Source organism: Muntiacus reevesi, chromosome 2 (assembly GCF_963930625.1).
Source record: "Muntiacus reevesi chromosome 2, mMunRee1.1, whole genome shotgun sequence".
In the NCBI taxonomy this organism is placed as follows: Eukaryota; Metazoa; Chordata; class Mammalia; order Artiodactyla; family Cervidae; genus Muntiacus; species Muntiacus reevesi.
In genome coordinates this window covers 118,609,777-118,616,412 of record NC_089250.1, presented here as the reverse complement: position 1 = coordinate 118,616,412, position 6,636 = coordinate 118,609,777, and the positions used below count along the sequence as shown (strand labels likewise).

The 6,636-nt window shown below is 38.1% G+C and overlaps 1 non-coding gene across 1 annotated transcript; it reads left to right on the top strand.

Moving 5' to 3' along the window:
- The first annotated feature begins 6,251 nt into the window (after positions 1 to 6,251).
- On the top strand, positions 6,252 to 6,355 carry LOC136162080 (U6 spliceosomal RNA). The gene has a single exon (XR_010661930.1). It is a non-coding gene; the product is annotated as a U6 spliceosomal RNA (small nuclear RNA).
- The last annotated feature ends 281 nt before the right edge of the window (positions 6,356 to 6,636 follow it).

The window sequence follows — 6,636 nt, the reverse complement described above, 5'->3', positions numbered from 1 at the left end:
TTCTGTTCTCATTAAAAGAGACCAAATATCATGAAAAGTATTTCAGCAGGGCCTAAGTAGCATGGGTTTTACCGAAGCCTAACTAACAAAGAAAGGGAAATACCCACCTTCAGCCACCCCAGCCCTCCTGCGTCACTTACAGGGGGTGGGGGCAGGGAGCTGATGAGCACTTGTGACCTCTACAGGGTTATAGGCTCATGAACATATGAGACCCGGTCATAAGGAAATAGAAGGTGTGGCCTCCCCTGCATCTTCCCACCACATCAACATATAATAGGAGATTACAGTTGAAAAAAACTGCAAGGCTTGGACCCTACTTAACAAGAAATATCTAAGGAAACTCAAAGACAGCAGAGAAACCCAAACAAGGACATCAGAGGAAACTAACTTCTGACACCTCAAGCTATAGCAAAAAGTAAACAAACAGCCTAACTGCTAGCCAGATAAACATAAAACCTTATACAAATGACCCATTTATCTCAATTTCTTTTACCTAATACATCATGTTCAGCTTTCAAAAAAAATTGCAAAGAATGCTAAAAGACAAAAATAAAAAGTTAAATTTGAACATATGTCCTGATGTATGGCAGAAATGAAACTGATATTTTAAAGCAATTATCTTTCAATTAAAAACAATTTTTTTAAATTAAAATTGAAAGAAAAAGTCTGAAGACACAAACCAAGCATCAGAACCAGACTCAGGTATAGAAAATATTGTAGATTTATCAAAGTGGGAATATAAAATAACTATGATCAATATGCTAAGGACTCTAATGGAAAATAGATAGCACTCAAGAATTTAGGCTTACAGAGATGAAATATAAGCAGAAAGATGGAAACAAAGAATCAAAAAGAAGTCCTATAAATCAAAAACACTGTAAGAAAATGAAGAATGCCTTAGAGGCGATCATCAGTAGAGCGGACACAGTCAAGAGAAAAGTATCAGTGAGCTTGAAGATGTGTTAATAGAAACCTCCTAAACTGAAAAACACAGGGAAAAAAAGAATTAGAAAAGGGAAAAGAATATCAGAATAGTGGGACAATTATAAAAGATATAACATCCACATATTGGGAATACCAGAAGAGAAAAAAATAGAAGAAATATTTGAACATATAATGGCTGATATTTCCAAAATGAGTGACAAAAACAAACAACAGACCCAAGTGTTCAGAGAACACCAAGCACAATAAAGACCACAAAGATCTACGACTAGGTACAGCATATTCAAACTACAGAAAATCAAAGCCAAAGGAAACAGTTTTTACAGAAGCCAGGGGGGGAAAGTCCCTCACCTACAGAGCAACAAGGATAAGAATCACATCAGATTTCTCTTCACAAATCAAGCAAGCAAGAAGAGACTGAAGTGAAATATTTATAGTGTTGAAAGAAAAAGCAAATACCAACCTACAATTCTGTGTCCTGAAGTGAAATTATCCTTCAAAAGTGAGGGAGAACACTTTCTCAGACAAAAACTGAGGGGATTTGTCAACAGTAAACCTGTTAAATGTTAAAAGAAATTCTGCAGAAAGGAAAATAAATTAGATCAGAAATTCAGATCTACACACAGAAAGGAAGAGCATTAGAAAGGAAATAAATGAAAGTATAATAAAATCTTTTATTTTTTCTTATTCCTAGTTGATCTAACAGATAATAGTTTATTCAAAATAATAGTAGCAACAAAAATTGAATGCTTGTAACTTACAGCTTATAACTTAAGGTTAAGTGAAATGAATAACAGCATTGTTAGAAGGGACAGGAGGGTGGAATTTGGAAATCTTGTGTAATGTACTTGTACCACCTGTGAAGCGGTATAGTGTTATTTGCAAAGGGGATTAAGATTAGTTGTAAACATATATGACAGATTGTAGGGCAATCACTAAAACAGAAGGAAACTCAAACCTTTACAAGCCAATTATTCACACAAGCACTATCCAGATAACAGCCTTTCCTCTAATCTAGGATATATTTCTTCATACTCTCCCTAAACCTTGAAATACCGAAATCAGGAATACTGATAGATGGGTACCTTTGACACAGGGACCCACAAGAATGATTGGATCTTGGGTGGTAATGGGTTACGTGGTGATGGGTGAGAAAGGCAACTACACAAAAGGAGTTTTACCAACCCCATCCACTGCTATCGAAGCATCTCAGATCAGATCTAGTCTGACCACAAGGTCATTGATAGAGACTACCTAATTAACTAATTTCCTACTTGCTTCACTCTTCTCTTTCCTTTCTAAATCCAACAGAAGTAACCAGAAGGCACCTTAAATAAACTCCAACACCTCTATGAACCTCCCAGAGTCACCGCTCAAATACTTAAATTTTCCTTCTGGTGTGCTGAATAAACTGCTCTAACCTCTAGCTGGAATCAACCCCTTTATTTAGACAGTAGATCCCAGCCCTTCTCACCTACTCCACAAATGGAGCAAACAACGCAACTCTTCTGCACTATCACTCTCTCTCTTACTAATGGATTATTCACAAATGTGATGTGATTTCTCACAAATTAAAAAAAAATCAATAATTTCTTTACTTTGTTTCCCCTTTCAACTACTGCCCTATATCTCGGCTTTCCATTTACAATAAAACTAATGAAAAAGAATTGTTTACTTGCTGTTTCTAATTTCTCTCCTCCAATTGTCTTTTGGATCCACTGTAATCAAGCTTTTCACCCTCACCATCTTTGTTGAAGTCACCGGTGACCTCTAGATTGCTAACAACAGTCAGTTCTCAGTCTTCGTTTTACCTGACCTTCTCTTTTTACCTACACACTTCCTTTACTGTTCTCACCCAGTATCATGGATTTAGACACCATCATATGCTGATGACAGTCATATTTGCTACCCCAGCCTGGACTTCTATTTGATTCCCAGACCCATCTGTCCGATTGCCGCTAGACCTCACTATGTGGATGGCTACGAGGCAGCTCAAGCTTAACAAGTACAAAACTGAAACCCTGATCTTCCCTACCGCCAAAACTTCTCAGAGTCTTCATTAATTGGAATCCTATCCCTCATAATTCAAATCCAAAGTTTAGTCTCATTCTTAACTCCTCTGTTTCTCTCACCTCCCATACCAATCTGTCACCAAATCCTGTTAGCTTTCCTTGGAAATATACCCATACTCTTACACCTTCTCTCGTATTCATTATTACCACCTTGGTCCAGCTGACTACCATTTCTCACCTGGACTATTTCAATAGCCTCTTAACAGATCTTTCTGTTTGCACTCTTGCTGGCCTACAATGTATTCTCAATATTTCCTCCAAAATGAACTTATTAAATCATGCTTCCATGTCACAGTTTTTGCAACTGCTATTCCCTCCATCTAGACCATTCTTCTTGTTGTTGTTCAGTCACTCAGCTGTGTACGACTCTGTGACTCCATGGACTGCAGCATACCAGGCTTCCCTGTCCTTCACTATCTCCCTTCTTACACCTCATTTATTCACTCACCTCCTGAAATTGTTGGTGAAACACTGTTTCTCAAAAAAGTCTTCATTAATTATCCTATTTAAAACTGACTCCTCACCCCCAGCATTCCTTACCCACCCTTCCAACTTTATTCTTTCTCCATAGCACTTATCTATATACTGTATGCTCTCTTCTTTATTTTGTTTATAGTCTGTCCCTCTGTCTACACTACATTACCAGATCAAGAGGGTAGAAATTCCTATCTGTTTTGATTACTGCTCTGCCCTCAGCTCCCAGAATGATGCTTGGCACATGGATAAGAAAAAGAAGAATTTTATAATAAATAGTAGCTATTTGATGAATTAATGCAACCATCCTTGTGCTATTTAACCTTACATGTCAAACTTCTATTATTCAAACATCTTCCATAAAATTCTCTTAACATTTTCTTAGAGATTTCTAGCAACTATTGCAATTCAAACCACTAAAACTAATGATTTCTTATAATCCATTTATCTACCTCTACTCTTTGCAGAAAACTAATCACAGGTGTCAGTTACAATTTTAAGTGAAAATTGTTTTCCTTCCAATAAGATGATACTGTTGACATGGCATTCCGGGAAAACTGAAACAGCCTGCTTACCTCTGCAGATCTAGAAGCATTTCCACATCTCTTTGCCTTCAGGCATTCCCCCAAATTATTTAAATTGGTTCCCAGTCATCTATGGCACAAGTCTGGAACCTTTTCCAAATATAGCAAACACACACATATACACACAGAGAGAAAATTACAGAATCAAAATGGCTTAGTACTTCTCAGTAAATTCTATCAAAGTCTAGTAGCAGGTGTTTCCAGTAAAGCCTGCAGCTCTGCATCCATAGTTTCAAGTTCCACTGTGCTTTCATCCAAAGCCCACCAACAAGTACATAAAATTTCACAATAATGGCTCACAAAAATTTCCCCCACCCAAATTAATAACAAGTAAGGCAATCACTCAACTGAAGAATGTAATTATATAATTAAAATTTTATTAATATGGCCTAATTTTCATTCCCAAATTGTCCTGTATCATTTTATCATATGGTATTATTCCCCTTTTCTTCCTCTTTATGAGGAAAAGAAGTGCCAAGTTAAAACATGTCTGTTTATGGGGACACAAAAAGTAGCTCTCATTTCCCATGACGCACCCAACTGCAATCTGAAACTCCTCCCCTGTGGGGTCTTATTCTGCTAGATGCACCCGGGGCTTGTTCTGTCAGCAGAAGAAAGCAACAAACCTCATGGACTAGGTCTTAACTGTTGCCCCTCCCCTTAGTGCAAAGGTATTTCTAGAATATGTTCTATTATGGAGACATAGAATTTCCCCCAGAAAAATCCTTTGTGCACCACAGAAGAGACAATCACCCAAAGTTCACTGCTCTGCTCTCCTAAATTCCACAATACCAAGCCCTACCCTGTATTTCAAGAAGGCCACTGTTCCACAATGTTCAGCTCCAAATGCTACCACATCACCTTGGGGAGGACAGCCTCTGTGACTACCAGGACTACACTGTCAATGAATTCTCCCAGGGCTTTAGCCTTTGACTCTCTGGATTTCCTTTTTCTCTCTTGATATAATGGAACCTCTTGCTCATCCACTATGCGTGTCAAATATCATGGGGCCCTTTCAGTGGTAGCTGCCCTTTCTCCCAACAGGCTTTGTACCACTATGCCTGGAGGTGGGGTCAGTATCCTTTACTCTGCTCATTAAAGCACCGTCTTTCCTTCGCACGTCACTATTCACCATCACTGTTGCTCCATCCTAGACCAGGCCACCAGCACCTCATATCTGGTCTATGCAGCAGCCTCCTACTTTCAAACTTGCCCTTCCATGGTCCATTCTTTGTACACATCCAGAGTAATCATCCTAAATTGCAAACCAGACAGCACCATCTTCATGCTGAACACTCTGCAATAGCTTTTCATTGCCATTAGAATAAAACCAAACCCCCTACTATATCAGAAAGGAGCAGTGTTTTACAACTTGTCTGCCTTTCCAAAATCTTCCCCCTTCCCTTACACTTTTGCTCATTATTCACCAGCAAGTGGCCTTTCTATACTTCTGAACTTCTCACTTTATCCCATCAAGATCTTCATTGAATGTTTCTCAGCTAGATTTGCTGAATAGCTGTTCCCTTCTCAAATGTCACTCTTCAGAAGGAAATAAAAAAGATCACGACAGAAATAAATGACATGGAGACTAAAAAGACAGCAGAAAGATCAGTGAAACTAAGAGCTAGTTCTTTGAAAAGATAAACAAAGTTGACAAACCATTAACTAGACTTATTAAGAAAAAAAAGAGAGAAGGCCCTGACCAATAAAATAAGAAATGAAAGAGAAGAAATAACAATACCACAGAAATACAAAGGATTATAACAGAATACTATGAACAACTATCCACCAACAAATTGGACAACCTAGAAGAAATGGACAAACTCTTAGAATCATACAACCTTCCATGACCGAATCAGGAAGAAATGAAAATTTTAAACAGACTGATCACTCATACAAGTGCTTGAAACAGGAACCAAAAAGTTCCCAAAACACAAAAGGCCAGGAGAAATATCAATAACCTCAGATATGCAGATGACACCACACTTATGGCAGAAAGTGAAGAAGAACTACAGAGCCTCTTGAGGAAAGTGAAAGAGGAGAGTGAAAAACTTGGCTTAAAAACATTCAGAAAGCTAAGATCATGGCATCCGGTCCCATCACTTCATGGCAAATAATGGGGGTACAACGGAAACAGTGAGAGACTTTATTTTGAGGGTGCTCCAAAATCACTGCAGATGTGCTCGCTTTAGCAGCACATATACTAAAATTGGAACGATACAAAGATTAGCATGGCCCCTGAGCAAGGATGACACACAAATTCGTGAAGTGTTCCATATTTTTAAAAAGAAAACTACAGGCCAATATCACTGATGAACATAGATGCAAAAATCCTTAACAAAATTCTAGCAAACAGAATCCAACAACATATCAAAATCACTGCAGATGGTGACTGTAGCCATGAAATTAAAAGATGCTTGCTCTTTGGAAGAAAAGCTATGACCAATCTAGATAGCATACTAAAAAGCAGAGACATTACTTTACTAACAAAGGTCTATCCAGTCAAGGCTATGGTTTTTCCAGTAGTCATGTATGGATGTGAGAGTTGGACTATAAAGAAAGTT